This window comes from Meles meles, chromosome 9 (genome assembly GCF_922984935.1).
Source record: "Meles meles chromosome 9, mMelMel3.1 paternal haplotype, whole genome shotgun sequence".
Taxonomy (NCBI): Eukaryota; Metazoa; Chordata; class Mammalia; order Carnivora; family Mustelidae; genus Meles; species Meles meles.
In genome coordinates, this window is record NC_060074.1 from 69,590,169 (window position 1) to 69,608,551 (window position 18,383).

General features: G+C 40.4%; 1 protein-coding gene across 5 annotated transcripts in view; it reads left to right on the forward strand.

The window, feature by feature from the left end:
• Positions 1-18,383, forward strand: part of RAPGEF4 (Rap guanine nucleotide exchange factor 4) — a 291,500-nt gene that overhangs the window by 118,750 nt on the left and 154,367 nt on the right. The gene's annotated exons all lie outside the window — the stretch shown is intronic.

Genomic DNA, 18,383 nt, shown 5'->3' on the forward strand with positions numbered 1-18,383 from the left:
TTTACCAGTGTGTTCCCACGCAGGGAGCTTGTTTCTCTTTCTGTGTTTTCATGAGAGCTTCAAGCATGTTTATTTACAGCTGTAGACTTCATTTCGTACGGATGTAATATCAGCCTAATAAAGTTCTTAACAGAGGACAGTTTAGCCCAGTGTTTGTCCAGGAGAAAGAGAAACGTGAAAAAGTGATGGTTCTCCTTACTGTCTATAGGAAGCCTGTGGGTGAGTTTTTGGTTTTTGCTTTTTGTTTTGTGGGGGAGGTTAGGGGTTAGAGAGGCAGATTTTAAACTAAAAACTCCGTTCTTTTGCCATTCACTTAAAAAAAAAAATATACTGGTAACCCAGCATTTCGTTCCTCCTGTGGTCTTTTGTTTTTGAAAAACTGTTTAAATATGTAAGCCAGACTGCTCGGAACGCATTATATTTTATGACTGGGATGTTTGTATTGTTTCATATCTGTTATTAGACAAAATAATCATAAAGGGTGTTTTCCATGGACCTTTTTATATTCCAAAATTAAATACAGATGGTAATTTCCAGCAGTTTTAAAAATTTGTCAATTATTTAATTTAGCATCACTTAAGCATCTGCACAGGGAGAAAGCTGAGATGGTACAGAAGCTGAATAAGCATTGATTGCTCGTCTGAATTGCATCTTTTAAAGTTTTTGCCTCAAATCTCTGATTTCACAGTTTATTTTTACCAAATTAGATTATCATATTTCATTATCAAGACTGCAAATGGGTGGAACCCTCTCAGATATCCTACATTTCCCGTTAAAACAGTGTGCAAAGCGCCTGCTGATTGTTAGTCTGAGGGAAATTCTCATGCGGGCTCCCCGAGACGATGCTTAAATAATGCATGGGTAAGAGTGAAGCAAGATGGAATTTATGGTCCAGACACTGAGTTCGGGCTTTTGTTCAGAGGAAAGACTACATAAGTGTGAGCATATAACATACTCCCAGGCTCCAGGGGAAGGGCGTAACTGAATGAAATTAGTGGCCACATGGTGTTGTCCACATGTTATTCAGAACAAGCCTAAAACAGTCCACAGAGTCTAAAGTGTAGTTTGAGGAGGGGAGGTAGGGGAAACTAGAAGTGTCAACGGCAAACAGATTCCCCTGACTGAAAATTCCATGGGACAGACACAGGAAGTGAGTGTTCGGTAGGGGGCAGGGTGGCCCTAGAGAGAATGGATGTGTGGCTGATGAAAAGCAGCATGGCAGTCTTGTTAGGAAAGAATAAACCTTGACCAAACTGCAGCATTCTATATATTATGTCTTCCATCTTGTCCTAATTAGAGGAATATGTCTGCTGAATCCTAATCTCTTTAATTGTTGATAGAGCAGGCATGCGATTTGCTATAAATACACATGAGCATTCATTTCTGAAATAATGGCTGTTGCCAAATATATTAGACCGACAGGAGTGCTGGACTAGGGAAGGCTGTGCTGAATAGTTGAGTTTTGGAGGTAATGGACAAGTTGAGATTCATTGCACAGCTGGGCCAGCAGCTGCACCCAGTGCTCTGTCAAGTTTGGCCTCCAATTTCCTTGAACTTGTCCTTGTTTGCCAAAATGATGAACATAGCAAGAGCTCGTTTCAAATGAGCCTGCCGCAAGCAAAAAAGACCCTTTCCAAGGCGTCTTTGTCAAGGTATGTAGTCAACAGCAGCAGTGGCCAAATGAGGTATTGATTAGGGAATGGGAAGTTTGAATAGTCATAAAAATAAAAACCAAAGGCAAAGTGGTAGAATGAGGCAAGCTGGCAGAAGACCAGAGTACATTAAAAGGCTGCGTTGGGTCATCACTGTCCTAACTAAAGGACATATGGAAAAATCCCATAATAATATCCAGCAATAATTATCTTGTAGTTAGGAAAAAATAAATAGGCCCGTAGGTTGGAAGGCAGCCCAGTAATCTCAACGCCTTTTTTCCTAACATTGTATTGTTCTGATATTCCTTGGGACCGGGTCAAGAGGAAGTGTCGTAGAAAGCATTTTATATTAAGATGCATCCAGTGACTAAACAATGTGATTAGTGGCAAGCCAAAATAAGAGTAGCAAGGACCCTCCTTCCATTTCTTGGTCCTGGCTTGAGCAAGTATTTATTTAGCACGTGCTACATATCCAGCATGTTCTAGATACATACTCTAACCAAGTGGGTTATAAACTCTTTGAGAGCAGACTAGTGGATTATACTTCTCCTGTATAAATCCCATTTCTTGAAAACTATTGCCTTGATATGGTAAAATAGCAAGTCTCTCTACTTCCTTGACTTTGGAGAGATTAAATATCAAATCTTTGCCATGCAAATGCTTTATTTTCCTGCTCCAACAAAGATGACTCTCTTCTCTTCGGATTTGAGAGCTAGTGACTTGAGCACTTACAAGATAGGTGATTTGGGACAAAATACTTACCCTCTGGGAGAGTCTGTTTCCTTGTATGTGAAATGGAGAAAGTAACACTCATTATGCAGGACTGTGAGGAGGAGAGATGCCTAGTGCAGAGGCGGTGTTCTCCTCCTTCACAGGGAATAAGCAGGATAAGTCACTGTATGGACTGAATGCCCGCTGAGCATGGAGGTGGGCATGGGGAGAGAATGAGGAGGGCCCCAGGAAGGCTGGCTAAGAGTCTGTTATAGAATCTTTGATGAGAATATAACCTGAGACAGGATGGTGCCAGTGGAAACACAGAGAAAAGGATGAATCTGAATTATGTTTTAAAGGGAAAGTTGACAGAATGTGACAGCTGATTATATTAAAGTAGGATGAAGAAGAATATTATAAAGAAGAAATAGCCATGTTGCTAAGGGGAAAAGATTATGGGTTAGTGATAATGGCAAAGTTGGGTGTGTGTGCATGTGTGACTGTGTGTGTGTCGGAGGGGGGGGTGTTTGTTCTCCAAACCCAAAAAGCTGAAACAATACAATTCTCCAGGGATTTATAAACCAAGAAAACATAGGAAGAGAGAAGAGGAAATCGGAGTGCCTAGTTAACTTATGTAAAGGGAAAGAAAAAAAATCAATAATAAACCAATAATATAAGACTATTGCTGACAATAGAGTGAGAATTCAAAGGAATTGCTTAAAATGGCAAATCTATGTTTGGAGTTTTTCCCAGACAAGACCCACAATCATCAAATAATAAGGCTCTTCTGCAATCTTGGAACTTATTTAAGTTTTCCTGAGTTAAAAAAATGCCACCGAGAGGATACAAATAGTGTCAGGGTTGGGAAGAAAAAGAGCATGAGGAATGGAAATTCTCAAAATAGCTTGGTTCTAAGGAGGCGATGGAAGCCAAAAGATAGCTGGTTGACCTTTCAGAACTTAACCACTCATTATGACTTGTCAGAAAGTGTCAGGAAGTTTGACAACTGTTATTCCTTAAATAATTTGTTGTGATTTTTCAGGAAATTCAAGCAGGAATCAAAACTATGCCAAACCAAATGGTTGTGGACTGGCAAATAAGTCGTGGTCCAAATGCCCATCTGCAAACCCTTTATCGGAACAATGTTGTAAACATCTTTGAGTTACTTTATGAACGTCTATACAACTCATCCTATAGTAGAAGTCATGTATATTTGCAATAAAAAATTGATAGCTAAAAGACTTTATGTTAATAATTAAAACACAAGCAATATCTTAAGAATGGAAAATGTTTTGAATGCCAGTACTTGGAGACGTGCAGCTTAATTACAAGATGGTGTGGGATGTGGCTATTTTAAAACTTACGTCCACTTTCATTGGTTTTAAGAGATTTTGATTTTTTTAATTTTAAAATGTACTGATTTTCTTGTCCTCGTTTTATGAATTTTACCTCTAATAGTACCTGCCATGTTTTCACCCATTGAAAAAAGAAGGGGAATGAGGATGAGATAAAGAGGGGGAAAAGGAAAGAATGATGTACCTAAGGTAGCTGGGACAAAAGTTAAAAGAAAAAGGAGAAAGAGCATGTTTGAAGAATGGGTGAGAAAGATATTGCGTGAAGGGAAATTAAGGGAGTTCTGACATTGAGAAGAAGAGTGTATGAGAATGCGCATGTCGCCCTTAAGGAGTAAAAAAGGGAGACCACTGGGCCTAATAGCTAACTGGATCAGCCACCAGGGGGTGCTTCAGACTCAGAGAAGTTCTTTCTTGAGTAGGCGACGTGCCTGGTAGACTTGAGGATAGGAACTTTGGTCCTCTTAAGTTTCCCCCTTTTAGCCCCCTCTTGTCCATGCCTTCCCTGTTTGGTGTGGATACCATGGCCCATCGTTTCAACCACCATCTTACCAATATTTTCAGTTCTCCCATGCATTCATTCAATAGAGGTGTATCGAATGATTCCTATTTGTCAGGCATTGTAGTATTATTAGGTACTTAGGAATGAACGAAACAGATCTTGCCAGCCCTCGGTGCCTACCAAGCCAAATACCATCCCTTAATCAATGCAGTTGTGTGCTTTCTCCTGCCTACAACCAGACTGCCAAGCACTGCTTGAGAAAATCATACCACTGTCCATATTGATGCTGTGATACATTTATGACCTCCAATCTCAATTGGACCCCTCAGTATAGCTCAGTGATCCTCATATGTTTTCCTGATATATTACTGACTTTCTCTCCAACACCTGTTTGAAGACTTTCAGCTTTTCTCCCATCTTTGACCAAGCCACATCAGTAGATAGCCTCTCATCTCAGCATTCAGGATTTCAACTTCCTGTCACCAGACGGATTACCTGCATAACCCAAATGAAACTAATTGCCTTGAGGACCAATCTGCTTGGTGATAGTCAAATATGACTCCAGAAAGCCTTGGAAGAGAATGGAGGTCTTTACTGATAGTTTCTTGAGGAGTCAACAAGAACAAAAGAGGAACTAACCCCAGAACACATAGCCAGATTTCCTAAAAATTGTTTTTATACATCTTCCTCTCTGAAGTCTGGCTCCTTGTGGCAGCTATCAATTTATAGATGGTTCCTGACTTAAAGTGGTTCAACTTAATGATTCTGTGACTTCACAGTGATGTGAAAGCAATATACATTCAGTAGAAACCAAACTTCGAATTTTGAATTTTGATTGTTTCCCAGGCTAGGGATATGTGGTTCCACACTCTCTTGTGATGCTGGGCTCCCAGTTGCCATGTGATCACAAGGGTAAATAACCAATACACTTAGAAGCATTCTGTGTTCCACTTTCAGTACAGTAGCCAATAAATTATGTGATGTTCAACACTTTATTACAAGATAGGCTTTGTGATAGATGATTTTGCCCAGATGTAAGCTAATGCAAATGTTCTGAGCGCGTTTACGGTAGGCTAAGGGGTTAAGCTAAGCTATGATGTTCGGTGGGTTAGGTGTGTTAAATGCATTTTTGATGTATGATATTTTCAACTTCCAGCAGGTTTATTAAGATATAACCCCATCATAAGCTGATAAAGATATATATCCTCTTTTTCTGTGCTCCTTCTCTGCCTCCTCACTTGCCCCCACATTAATTCATCTCATCTTCCTCCTGTCTGTCTGCTCTCATTCCTTCATAGATAGAACAAACTGTCTTGGTGTTTGCCATTTTCCTCCCACCCCTGACCTCAGTCAGCACAAGTCCTCAATAGTTTAGCAAGCAAATTATCCTTTTTCTGAGTAAGAGCAAGGCATTGCAAATATTGGTGGCTTAACACACACATATTTTTAAATTGTCCGTTTATGTTCATGTATTCCACCTTTCCCCAGGTTAAAATAGAAAAGGTTTTCCCTCTTCTGATTTCTCACCTGTGTTCTACACCTCATTCACTCCATATTTTGGGAGTGCTTGCTTTGTGCACACTTTGCTCGGTTTCCTGTATCTTTCACCTTTTTATCTCTCGTAGAGTCTTCTCATCACAGTGTCCAGGGATGCTAGCTGCTCCAGTCTTAAGACAAAACAAAACAAAACACGACACAACAAAACCTTCATCTTCCCTACATACTCTTTCATCTCCTCTCCTAACTTTTTCTCCCCTTCCATAGCTAACCTTCTCAAAGGGTCTGTCTTCATTTGTTGGGTCCTTCCTTCCCAAACCCTCCTCAAGTCACCATGATTTAAATTCTACACCAGCCAGTTCATGGAAGTCCTCTACCTAAAGGCTTCCACTGCCTATTTGTTCTGAATGTGAAGAGATTTTTTCAGTCCTTAATCTGTCTACAGATTTGACACTGTAGATCACCGTATTTTCTGAAATATAGTTTTCCTGTAGCTTCTCTGTTCTTTCCTATGTCTTGGTCTCTGTGGGTTTATCTTTCTCTACATACTATTAAAATATACATGATATTCAGTGGCCCTGTTCTTTTCTGACTTTGGGAGGAATAAGGTGGGAGTTCCATCCATTCCCAAGCCTTCTGTTAATACTTACATGCTATATTGACTTCTGTGCTTGGGTCACAGATTTCTGCTTGGAGATCTCCTCCAAACTAGGGATTTAACCCCAGAATGGGGGATTCAGGGGGTAGGCAATAATTTGCTAAATGCTTCTTCTCTCTCAAAACACTTCCCTTAAAGGCACCCCACCACCATTATTTATTCTGTTACAATGATCTCCTTTGGGGCTGAAACACTAACTCTGAAATCTTCTTACATTCTTTCTTACTCTATTATTTATAGATCAACTTGATAGAATTTGTTCCTTTAATAAACCAAAGTTTTGGAACTCAAAAGCCTTTTTTGTATCAAAATTGGTTTTTAAAATAAAAAGTGCTTTGACTTCCTATGCTTTGGATTAAAATATATACATGTATATTTTTATATATAAAATAATATATATATATATAGAGAGAGAGAGAGAGAGAGAGGCACCCAGTTGGTTCCTTTGTTTCCTTGAGGTAATTGAGTGATCCTGAAATAATGCAGGGGTTCAGCAGGGCACAATGTCAGAGGAGCAATGGGACACAAACTCTTTCATATTTTAGCCTATATGAAAAGCAGAAGGTAAATGAGTTGGTTTACTTATGGTGTGAGGCATCATCCAAGAGAAAAGACTTTTGAGCTTAAACATGAAGGTCCATGAAAGTACCCTTTTGCTTATCTGAACAGATTTCTCATCAGCAGAAATCGTACCTGTATCACTTTATAACCAGAAAGGATTGGAAAATTCTAATTTTCAGCACTTTGTGAGTAAAATGGATTTACAAGTGAGGATGTGGCTATGTTTTGGGTCTTTCTAATAAATTGTGGTGAAAGAACTGAATCGAACGGCCTACTCCAGCTTCACCCTGATCACGTGGGCACAGACTAATGTTCATCCAGGCTGATCTATAAAGGCAAGGGGGTAGATGTTTAAGAAATTGTTTGGGGGTTTTTTGCTCATTTGTTTTATTTTTTTTTAAATTTAATTTTATTGTTTCAGTGTTCCAAGAGTCATTGTTTAAGAAACTACTTTGAACCTTTGAGCTTTAACTACATTTTTGAAAGGTTTCATGGGACAAGGAAGAAGTCTAATGACTTCAGACAGAAAAATAAATTTTTTCACTGCTTAGTTAAGCTTTAAAGCTATTTTGTTGAAGTATATATAGAATATATTTCAAATTTCATGAGAAAAAGAATGTGGAATACCTTTCATAAATTCACATCGTGTCATACCTAAGTTAATCCAAATTTCAGCTGTTAATCAGTGGTGGAGAAACTGGGAAGGTGGGACATGCTTCAGTTGTTGGGCTCTTATTATCCAGGCGTGCGATTGCAATTTGAACAGATTGGACTCAAATGAGCAGGTTATTGGACCACCTAACAAAATCAGCATCCCAGTAATCAATATCTGGAATAATAAAAGCATGAATTAAATGTTTTTTGATCAATATTATTCACACAACTCATATCCTTAATGATAATGCTTAACTGAAAGAAAGACCTTTGCTTCAAGGTTCATTTGCAATCCTCACAGAACTCTAAATTTGTTTTGACATCCCAGTGCTTCTGGAAAATATGAGTCCTGTATTTCATTTTGTGGAATTAGAGCAGACTGCATAATAACATGCTCTTACATAACACAGACCATTTCTACTTCTTCATTCTAAGTTTTAAAAAGAGATCCGTAGAGGGGCACCTGGGTGGCTCAGTCAGTTAAGCCTCCACCTCCTGGTCTCAGATCAGGTCATGATCTCATGGGTAATGAGATCGAGCCCCACAGCAAGCCCCACATTGAGCTCTGTGCTCAACGGGGAGTCTGCTTGACCGTTTTCTCCCTCTGCCTTAACCCCACCCCATCTCTTTCTAAAATAAATAAATAAATCTTTAAAAATACAAAACAAACAACAAAAGGAAAAATGTAGGGTTTCAGGCAGAGTAGAAGAAACCTTGGAATGAGGAGAGGGGAAGAGCCATGCGTATAATTCTCTCTGGTTCATTGTGCTCATACCGTCTTTAAAGGTTCGCCTTTTGCGTAGAGATCCAGAAATTGAAAGCAGCTATTTGTCTGAAGCTGACCTTCCCTGTTAATTAGAGGACAGAATTATAGTTCAGCTTCCCCATAACTAAGAACTAAGAGTCCTATAGTTTTTCCTAATCTAAAAGGAGAATGTAGGAAGGGCTTGGAACTCTTAAAAAAAAAAACCAACCTAAATTCTAAAATTGAGCATTAGAATAAATCTACGTCTCTATTAAGTCACCCTGGGAGCACTGCAGTAGGAAAGGTCTGTGGAGGTGGTCTTCCCAAAAAACCAGCATCAGGGCAAATCTGTCGGCATCCTCAGCTCATGCCGCAGGGGAGTAGCACGCAGAGCTGCAAAGACAGCCAACATGTCTCCACCACTTACTGTTCCCAGCAAAATTTAGCAAGGTTGCAAAACGAGTCCTGCCGGTATTCAGGCCCTTCTAGGCCTTTGGTAAGGATAGCAGTTCTTCCGGACACCTGAACAATGCTGTAATCATCAAGTGTGTCATTTTGCCGTTAGATGTAACGGAACTTCACAGGAGTTTCTGATGTTTGTTCAGAAATCGGAGGGCAGGTGGTGGGAGAACCATTCGGACAAATCCATACAACAGTTGAGGCGGGTCCCGAGTTGGAATAAAGCAGAGGCCACCTTACCCTGATGAGCTACAGTTCACAGCATCGGATGAAGACTTCTGATTTATTTTGTCATTTTTGAGACCTAACAAACGCTGCATTCCCCAGCTGATAGTATTAGCCAACTAATTTCTTTTTGGGAGAGGTTACAGAAGAATATTTGTCCTTTGAGATGTCTGTCAGTCTTGGAGGAGCCAGCGAGAGGGACTGACACTTTACCCCATGTCCTTTTCGGTTATTCACTTGCTAGTTTCCATTCAGGCATTGACTCCTATTGTGTACTAGGCATTATTCTGGGCACAATATTTAGAGCAGTGAGTGAGACAGATTTATGATCATGGTAAAGTGTCCGCCCAAGAAAGTCTCTTCAAAAGGCACTTTTATTAGCACATGAGCTCAGTATCATCACTTTTCATTGTCTATAGCTCATGTGGAAAAGGAAAATTTTCTTTGTTTAAGTCACAGGAGGTTTGGTTTTTTAAAATCCCAGGAATGCCTCTTTGACTTGAGGCTACACAAGGACATTTAAGTGACACAACCCAGGTCTCGTCTGTGCAACTCAGTCTTTAATGTGAACAACACGTGCAAGAGCTGTAAGTAGGCTACGTGTAGAGGTAGCGCTCTTCAGACAGTTTTTTCTAGAAGCAGATCCATCTACTTTTGACCCAACCAAATGTCATGACTCTGAAGTTTTTACATACTCTAGAAAGGCTTGACTTCCTGCAAATTGTTTGCCAAAAATGAAAACAAACACCAAGAAAAAGCCCCAGTCGAGGGCCTGGCATCTTGTAGGTGCTCAGAAAGTGTTTGTGGTACAGACTCTGAAGCCAACCAAAATCTTAATCAGATGCCAAAGGTGGAGTTCCAAAACAAAATTGGCTTTCTTCCCCCCTACGTGAATCCCTAGAATGATTCATTTCTTTCTGTAAAACGTGAATACTAATCCTCACTTCATGGAGCTTTTAGGCAAATAAGATAACCTGGGAAAGCTCTTCATAGACAGCTAGAAAGTTTACTATGAAAAAAAAAAAAAAGCCTGAGGCCTTGATAAATTCTTATGCATTGCGCTCTTGTTGAATAGCAACAAGTTAAAAAGCAAACAACTAATATGTAGTTTTTTAAGCCTTTCCAGTGAGAATATTAAAAACCTTTTGTTAAAAGTTCTTTCCCTAAGGGTAATTCTACACCTATATATTCTGAGGAAAATAGTAGGAACCAAACGAAGTCCAACATCTTGAATAGAGTTAAGGCAAGGTTTTGTGTATTGAAAATCACAGAAATCTGGATTCTGATACTTGGGTATCTTCAGTGTTGCTGTGTAAAGCTTGTGGAGCTAGGGAGTGTATTCAGAACAACTTGACTCAATCTTCAGGTTGTCAGCCCAGTTGCTAAGCCGTTTGGCCCCTCACTACATTTGGTGATTTTTATTAAGCTGAATCATACAAAATTCCAGATATTCAACAACCTTGGGCCCACAAAAATGACAATTTCATCCATTTAGCCTAATATCATTATAGTTCTGTTACTGAATGGGGGTTCTTTTGTTTATCTGTTCAGCCTAGTATAGACATCCAGAGGACAGGGATTGTGTCCGATGTCTAAACTGAAGTCTGGGCGTCTGAGCTCAGACAATGTAAAATATGAAAAGGAGGCATTAAAGGTCTTTTAATTTCTGGCACCCTTCATGGAGACAATGCAATGGAAATCATAGGTGCTTGGTCACTGGGGACGCCCTACAGGTGAGCTCCTTACTCCCAGCGAATGTTCAGCTCAAGCTAGGAGCCATCCCAGCGGCTCAGGTACCCCAGTTGTGCTGCTCCAGCCAGAGTCCCCTCCTCCTTCCTATTTCTACCTCCGTCCTTCCTAACCTCACCCTGCTGTCTCTGCTACTTTTGCCTACAGCTTACCCAATTAAAGGGATTTAGGATAACCACTGTGCTGCTTTTTAAGCCTTTTTTATGGTATCCCATAGAATGGCAACCCATAGTAGGAATGCATTTTCCATCATGACCCTGTACTGCTGTATTACAAATTTAAATAGTGGGTGTATCTGTATCCGCACATTGTACACAAGTTACCAAGCCAATGACCAGTTTCGAAAAGCTGTCCAGCTTGTCTTTTTTGAAATGAGGGTCCAATTAAACTTGTGGAGACTTTTAAAGCTTCCTGGGAGAGAGAAAAAAATGCCAGCTCAATCTTTAAGCTTTTTATCCCCCTTAAGCGGCTGTGGTCTGTATCAGTTTATGTCAGGATTTGTTTTCCTATTCCTGTTTTTGAGAGGCCACTACCGAGACGATGAGCCCTAAGATGGGGCTGTGCGTTCAGTAACAAAGTTCTGAAACCCATATAATTAATTCTAGATGGCAGTGGCTCATTTCAGTTTCCGCGGACTGTTTTAGAATGACCAGGAGTGTCACCGGCAATCTGCTTCTCTGTGCATGGATGTAGCCAGGTGAGGTTATTTACCTTTATGCCTGTTTCTTATTCCTAAAGTGACATTACGATTTTATCCTATCTATAAGTTGAGATTTAAGTTTATAAAAATCCCATGCAAAGCTATCTAACTGTATACCAAGGATTATGCTATCTGGATGAGCAGCTTGGGAATATGTAGGTTTTGATCCAAACCTCTGAAATGTTTTGAAAAAAGCCATAGCACCATTAAGTCAGTTAAAACATTTAGTATAAGAATTAAGGAAAATAAACACCCCTTGCCTACCTTGGGGTTCGGATAACTTACCTAAATGTGGTTTGGCTAGTGCCCCACTGCTTTTAATTCACAGAAAGTCACATGTGTTTTCTGGGGCGGGGTGTGGGGGTCGGGGTGGGGTGGGGGAGAGACAGTTACTGCTCCCTATGCGGCCCCATCATTGTCAAACTAGGTGATCGTATCTGAAACCCTGCTAATTTGCAGGAATGAGGGACATGAATAAGACTTTTCTTATTTGGGTAACTTCAGGATGGATTCAGAATGTTGCTCGAAAGGGAAACTGGTGAATTCCCTTTCCTTCCATTTGTCCTGATTTTGGAAGTGTAGAGGCTCTGGACAGAGTGTTTTGATGGGTATTGGCATGCCGTCTGCTGGTGAGAGAGCTGACTCAAGTGAAATGTGACAATCATAGGAAATTTCTTTTTAAGAACTTGGAGAAATGCCTCACAGAGTTCAGGGTTCGATGGAGTGTAGTTGAGGGCAAGGCACAAAATCTAGGTGATTTAGCTCAACTTCTTACCAATTCTATATCACTGAGCAAATCACTTAACTCTTTTGTGCCTGGGCTTTCACTGGTGAAATAGAAATAAGGTCCCCATTTCCTAGACCTCCTTTAAAGGGATATTATACATTTTGACAAAAGAAGGAAACCAATTGCTTTTGGTACCAAAGGAAATTCTAAAGGGGAGTTGCAAAAATATTTTGAAATGATAACATTACAGAGATAAGCAAATGACCACCCAAGGCAAATATATATTAAAACTAGGGTAGGTCCTTCGAATCCAAAAAAAAACATTCATTGGGAAGTTACTATACTTCACACACTTTCCCATTTATTCTTCCATGGTTGTTTAATCTTCCCAGAAGGCTGGGTGGCAGTTGGTTACTATCCTATTTATGGTTGTATGAATAAAGAAACAGGCTTAGAGAAGTTAACCAACCTGTTTTAGAGCCACACAGCAGGGAAGGAGCAGAGCCCAGGAGCCAGCCTTCTGGTGCCAGGTCTTTCTCATGGTATACCACCTGCCTTTGAGGTGATATTGAAAGACAATGGAACTAAAATAAAATAAATCTAAAATTTGATTTTGAAGTAAACAGGGTAATTAAAATACCTGTATTTATTTTTTTATTTATTTTTGCTTTTTCTATTTTCTTTTCTTTTTTTTTTTTTTTTCAGCGTTCCAGGATTCATTGTTTATGCATCACACCCAGTGCTCCATGCAATATGTGCCCTCCTTAATATTCACCACCAGGCTCACCCATCCCCCCCCCCACGCCCCTCTCCTCCAAAACCCTCAGTTTGTTTCCCAGAGTCCGCAGTCGCTCATGGTTGGTCTCCCTCTCCAATTTCCCGCAACTCACTTCTCCTCTCCATCTCCCAATGTCCTCTGTGTTATTTCTTATGCTCCATAAGTAAGTGAAGACACATGATAATTGACTCTGTCTGCTTGACTTATTTCACTCAGCATAATCTCCTCCAGCTCCTCCATGTTGTGACAAAAGTTGGGTATTCATCCTTTCTGATGGAGGCATAATACTCCGTTACATATATGGACCATATCTTCTTTATCCATTCGTCCATTGAAGGGCATCCTGGCTCTTTCCATGGTTTGGCAACTATGGCCATTGCTGCTATGAACATTGGGGTACAGATGGTCCTTCTTTTCACTTCATCTGTATCTTTGGGGTAAATACCCAGTAGTGCAATTACAGGGTCCTAGGATAGCTCTATTTTTAATTTCTTAAGGAATCTCCACACTGTTTTCCAAAGTGGCTGCACCAACTTGCATTCCTACCAACAGTGTAAGAGGGTTCCCTTTCTCCGTATCCTCTCCAGCACTTGTTGTTTACTGTCTTATTGATTTTGGCCATTCTAATTGGTGTATCTCAATGTGCTTTTGATTTGAATATCTGTATTTAGTTTCTAAATTGTATCTCAGTTTCTGCCTTTTTTTTTTTTTTTTTTTTTTGTCCTTCTCTCCTGGAGTCAACTATTTTCTCTTTAAGGTGTAGATAATCAGATTATTTCAACTTTATTGTTTCTACTAAATACATCTGTTGGTTGCTAATGCTTTTGACTGGTACTTTTAGCCCCGTTAATAAAACTCTTCAGAGGCATATATGTGCAATAATTTCATTCTCTTTTAAAATATATGGCTGACTGGCTTCTGATGAGTAATCTTAGCAGGACTGTTATGCCTGTCTTTATAATTTACAACTTCTAGTGCTGAATTTACAAGTTCTAAGGAACTTTCTAAGCCAACTGGATGGACTGCCAGTTGCCAAGCCCTGGTTCTATATTTTTATGAGGTATGACTTAATACTTCTGGGGGTTCTGTTGCAATCATACTGTCCTGCACAAGCATGTAAATCTGTTGTTTCACCAAATGTGCCCTTCCTTTGCCATGAGTTAGATATCATGTTTTTGAAATCTTGTCCAAGGCGATGAAAAGCCGAGCAAATACTAGCTTTTCTTTCCAGTTTCCCAAGCAGCAGTGGTGTTGCAAACCCTATCTCTCTTAGGCTCTCTTTGTCCATGAACAGTTCAGACTGACTGGAACACATTTATTGAATGCCCATTACTTGGGTGCATTAGTCAAATGCAATTGATTGTTATAATATACCACCAGCTCAGGGGAGGTAATGGGGCTCTTTAATTGAAGATGCTACTTTAGAGGACAGAGTGTAAATCATTGAATACAAAATCCAATGATTTTTTTCATAGTAAATACAATGTGTCTATGATTGCATCCTCAATACAGCCAGACAAAAGAGGGTTGGTTGATATTCAAGACTAGGCATTAGGAGATTCCTAAAAACCTGTTCTAAGAGTCATCCTATTTTCATCTTGTCTTGAAATATTCTCATGTTTCCTACTGAAACCTTGGTTCAGAGGGATGCCACTATGTATATGCATACATGCACATTTAAGATTATAATTAAAATGTAAGAGAATTTATTAGATAATATTTTAGAAGCCAAGAAATCTCAACCGTCTTCCATTCGTTACAGCCTTGGCATAGTCTTGGGACCATATTTTTAGAAAATTTCAGAGCAGCTCCAAGTCATTCCTCCTTGGCCCTTCAGCTGCTACCTTTCTTTCCTAATCCAACAATTACACAGGATCATTTAGCATAAACTAAAGATATATACAAGTGCAGCGATTTAAATAAAGATGTCCTCGCTGCCATTGAGTTTAAAGAAAAGAATTTAGGCGCTCCTGGGTGGCTCAGTTGGTTAAACATCTGCCTTTAGCTCAGGTCAAAGTCCCAAGGTTCTGGGATGGAGACCACATTGGGCTCCCTGCTCAGCAGAGTCTGCTTCTCCTTCTCCCTCTTTGTCTCCTCCACCCTGCTGCTGTTCTGTCTGTGTCTCTCTCAAATAAATAAATAAAATCTTAAAGAGGAAGGAAGGAGTTTAAAGTTCAGTCCAAGACCTGGAAGACAAGCTACTCCCTACTCCAGCCAAACCTTGTTCTTCCAGTCTTCTTTTTATACTTGTGGGGCTGCAGCCCCAACTAGACTCAATTCCCTCACACACTCAGGACTGACCTGTCAGAGTAAAGACCTCTCCCTTCTGCCCTTGTTTCCTGCGCCCTGGGAAACACCCAGCTAAGGGCCGGTCTGAAGCTCTTCCTTAACTGCTCTTAAGACCCTGGAGAGTATTGGGTGTGAGGGAATGTCGGTCTTGGGAGAGCAGTGAATCTCCTAACTATTGAAAGTTAGTGCTATGTGATTCCAAACGTATCAAAAGCCTGCAGTGTGAACAGATCTTCATTATTTTTTTGTTCCCTTGCTCTAAGATGATTCCTAAGAATAGAGGCAAGTAGATGAAGAAACCTTGTCTGTGACCCCTCCGTGACACAGCATTGCAAATTGGCTGTGGGAGTTGGGCTTTGAATCTGTTAGAACAAATTACTGAAGTTGGTGCTCTTTGCATTAGAATCTGCACTTGCAGTGAATTAATTCTGCACCCACCTTGTGTGAAAAACAAAACATAAAGTTAGAGAGGCGGCAACACACAGCTCGAGATGGAGAGTGGTGACACTGGGGCTCGTTTTCCTCCCTCACTTTTGCCTAGATCCCTCCTTCCCAGTCTCCCCCACTCATTTTCTTTTCTATTTGTCCCGCTCACCCGCAAAGTGCTGATGAATGGTTGCTGATGTGCCCATTCACGTTCTCATCTCTCCCTTCGCTCTAGACATTCTCATGTCCTGGTGAGTTTGGACCCAGAAGGAGTCAGTGCGTGCCAGCCGCAGCACACCTATTTCTAATTTGTTCATTTCTGGGAAGGACTGAAACTGCAGCTGGGGTACATGGCTACTTTCCATCTTTTAACTTTTTTTTACAATAAGAATGTATTATTTGTGAAATTCATTAAACATATATAAAAATAGGAAAGTTGCAACTAAGTTTTCTGGGAAGAGCACACTGAAATTGCTTCCCAAAGAGACTGTTCAGGAAACCAAAGGTGGGCGTGATGGAAGTTTTTCTTTTTTTATTTTGGTAGTGGTTGGTCTATTTATATGATGAATCAGGAGAGGTTTTTTTCCCATACTTTTCGGGAAACATACCTGCTTAGCCTGCAGATGAGGCAGGAATTGTATGATGCTGGCCAAAGCAGCCACTTATCTGCAGATTGAAGAGAGTGGGTACTGTCATGCCCAATTGCTGACTGGAATCAGAGGGTCCCTTATCAAAGGCGGGTAAACGTAACGTGGTCCTCAGATCCTACCGCCCACATCCCTTCCTTGCTGCTTCCAGAGCTTTGGTGGACTTAGAGCTCAGGGTAGCTTAGGGAAGCTCAGGGGTCAGGGCTATTCTTAGCTTCAGGACAGCGGGTGCTCTATAAAGAGTGCTTCTTTAGGCTACTGACCATCAGGCATAGTCCTGCATCTTCCTGGACACCACGCTTTCTGTCCATAAATGCAGGTTTTATTGTAATTAATTGTATGTCAGTCTCCCTGTAACCCTGCAAGCTCATTCAGAGCAGGAGTTGTATTTTGTTCATCTCTGAATCTCCAGCCCCAGTACAGTGCCTGACAGCTGATGCTCTAGAAATGACTGTTGAATGAATGATGTAAGGTCTGAAGTTCAAACAATTGATTTACAAATGAACTTTTGAGAATTGGAGTTTTCCTGTGGTTGGATAGAAGGGAAAGGCCTAGAAACATAACAGTTAAAAAATGCTACAGTTAATTCAGATGGCTAACTGGTTCAGTGTTTTGGCTTTGGATCAAGCAGCTGATGTTAAAATCCGGGCCCCTCTATTTACCGGCCCCTGACTTGATCTCCCTCCTCCTCAGTTCCCTCATCCGTAAAATGCAGATACCAAAATTATCTACCTCCCAGGTCTGGCTGTTAGGATTCAGTGAGACAATTAACATGGAGCTCTAACAGCAGGGGCACACAGACAAGTTCATTCATGGTTCATTCTTAGCAATTGTTATTATCCAGAACCTTTAAGATATGAGTCATTCTAGTTGGTCAAGTTTTCTGAATACCCCTTTAAACACCAAAGTTTTTCTTACCAAATTAATTTTGAGACAGAGCTTTTAAAAATGGCTTCTCTTTCCTGAAACGATATAATGAACATCTTCATCTTTCACTTGGGAGCATTATCATAAGCAATCATTATTGTCCTGCACCTGACACAGAAATATCATCCCAGCAAGTAGGCATGTGTACGGCTGACAGGCTTTCCAGCTTCTCTGAGTCTTGCACTCTTCTGTCTGACCTTCTGGAATAGTCTACGGACTACTCTCAATGCCTTGCTTTTAGTACCTTCTCTCACCTCTAGAATTTTCTTTCCTAATATGTTGTACTCTTGGGAATCAGACAAACAAGCATATTTTAATTGTATATAAATAAGAGTGATTTGATGAGGCTCTGAATGAGCTCCCTGATGAATAAAGGGAGTGATTTTTGCAGATTCCATACTGGTTACCTCCTATTTGCCATCAATATTCAACATATTTATGACAGATGAAATCTTACCATATATGAGAGTTCTTGTTCTATTTTCTCTCCTACAGTTTTTGTTTTTAAAAGATTTTATTTGTTTGTTTTAGAGAGAAAGCAAGTGTTGGGAGAGGCAGAGAATCTCAAGGAGACTCCGTGCTGAGCGTGGAACCTGACACGGGGCTAGATCTCACGACCCCAAGATCATGACCTGAGCCAAAATCAGAGTCAGACACTTAACCAGCTGAGCCACCCAAGCTCCCCAATTTTCTGTTCTACAGTTTTAACTGGAACTCAGTATAATGCCCTTGGGTTGGGTTAGACTTTTTAGCACATCTCCTTAATAGAAAGAAGCAGCCTGTGCTACTGGGTTCAAGTCCTAGATGAGCTACTTGATTTCTTTAAGACTGACTCTCAGTTGTCAGTAGGGCTTAATGAGAAGGACTTTCACTTATGTTAATGTATATTGTTACTGTAAAGTGCTAAAAATGTGTTATTAGCATTGGTGGTACTCTACCATGTTTGCAGTTTTGCTTACTGTATTTCCATGGATCTGGAATGAAAGAGAACACTCTATATGCCTCCCCAGAGAAATTCATCAGCAGCCTTGAAATGAAGTACCTTCCTTTAAAACATGTGATAAAACCACTGTGACGTGGGTAATGAAAACACCACCCTGTGGTGTTCAGTAGGCAAGAAGAGG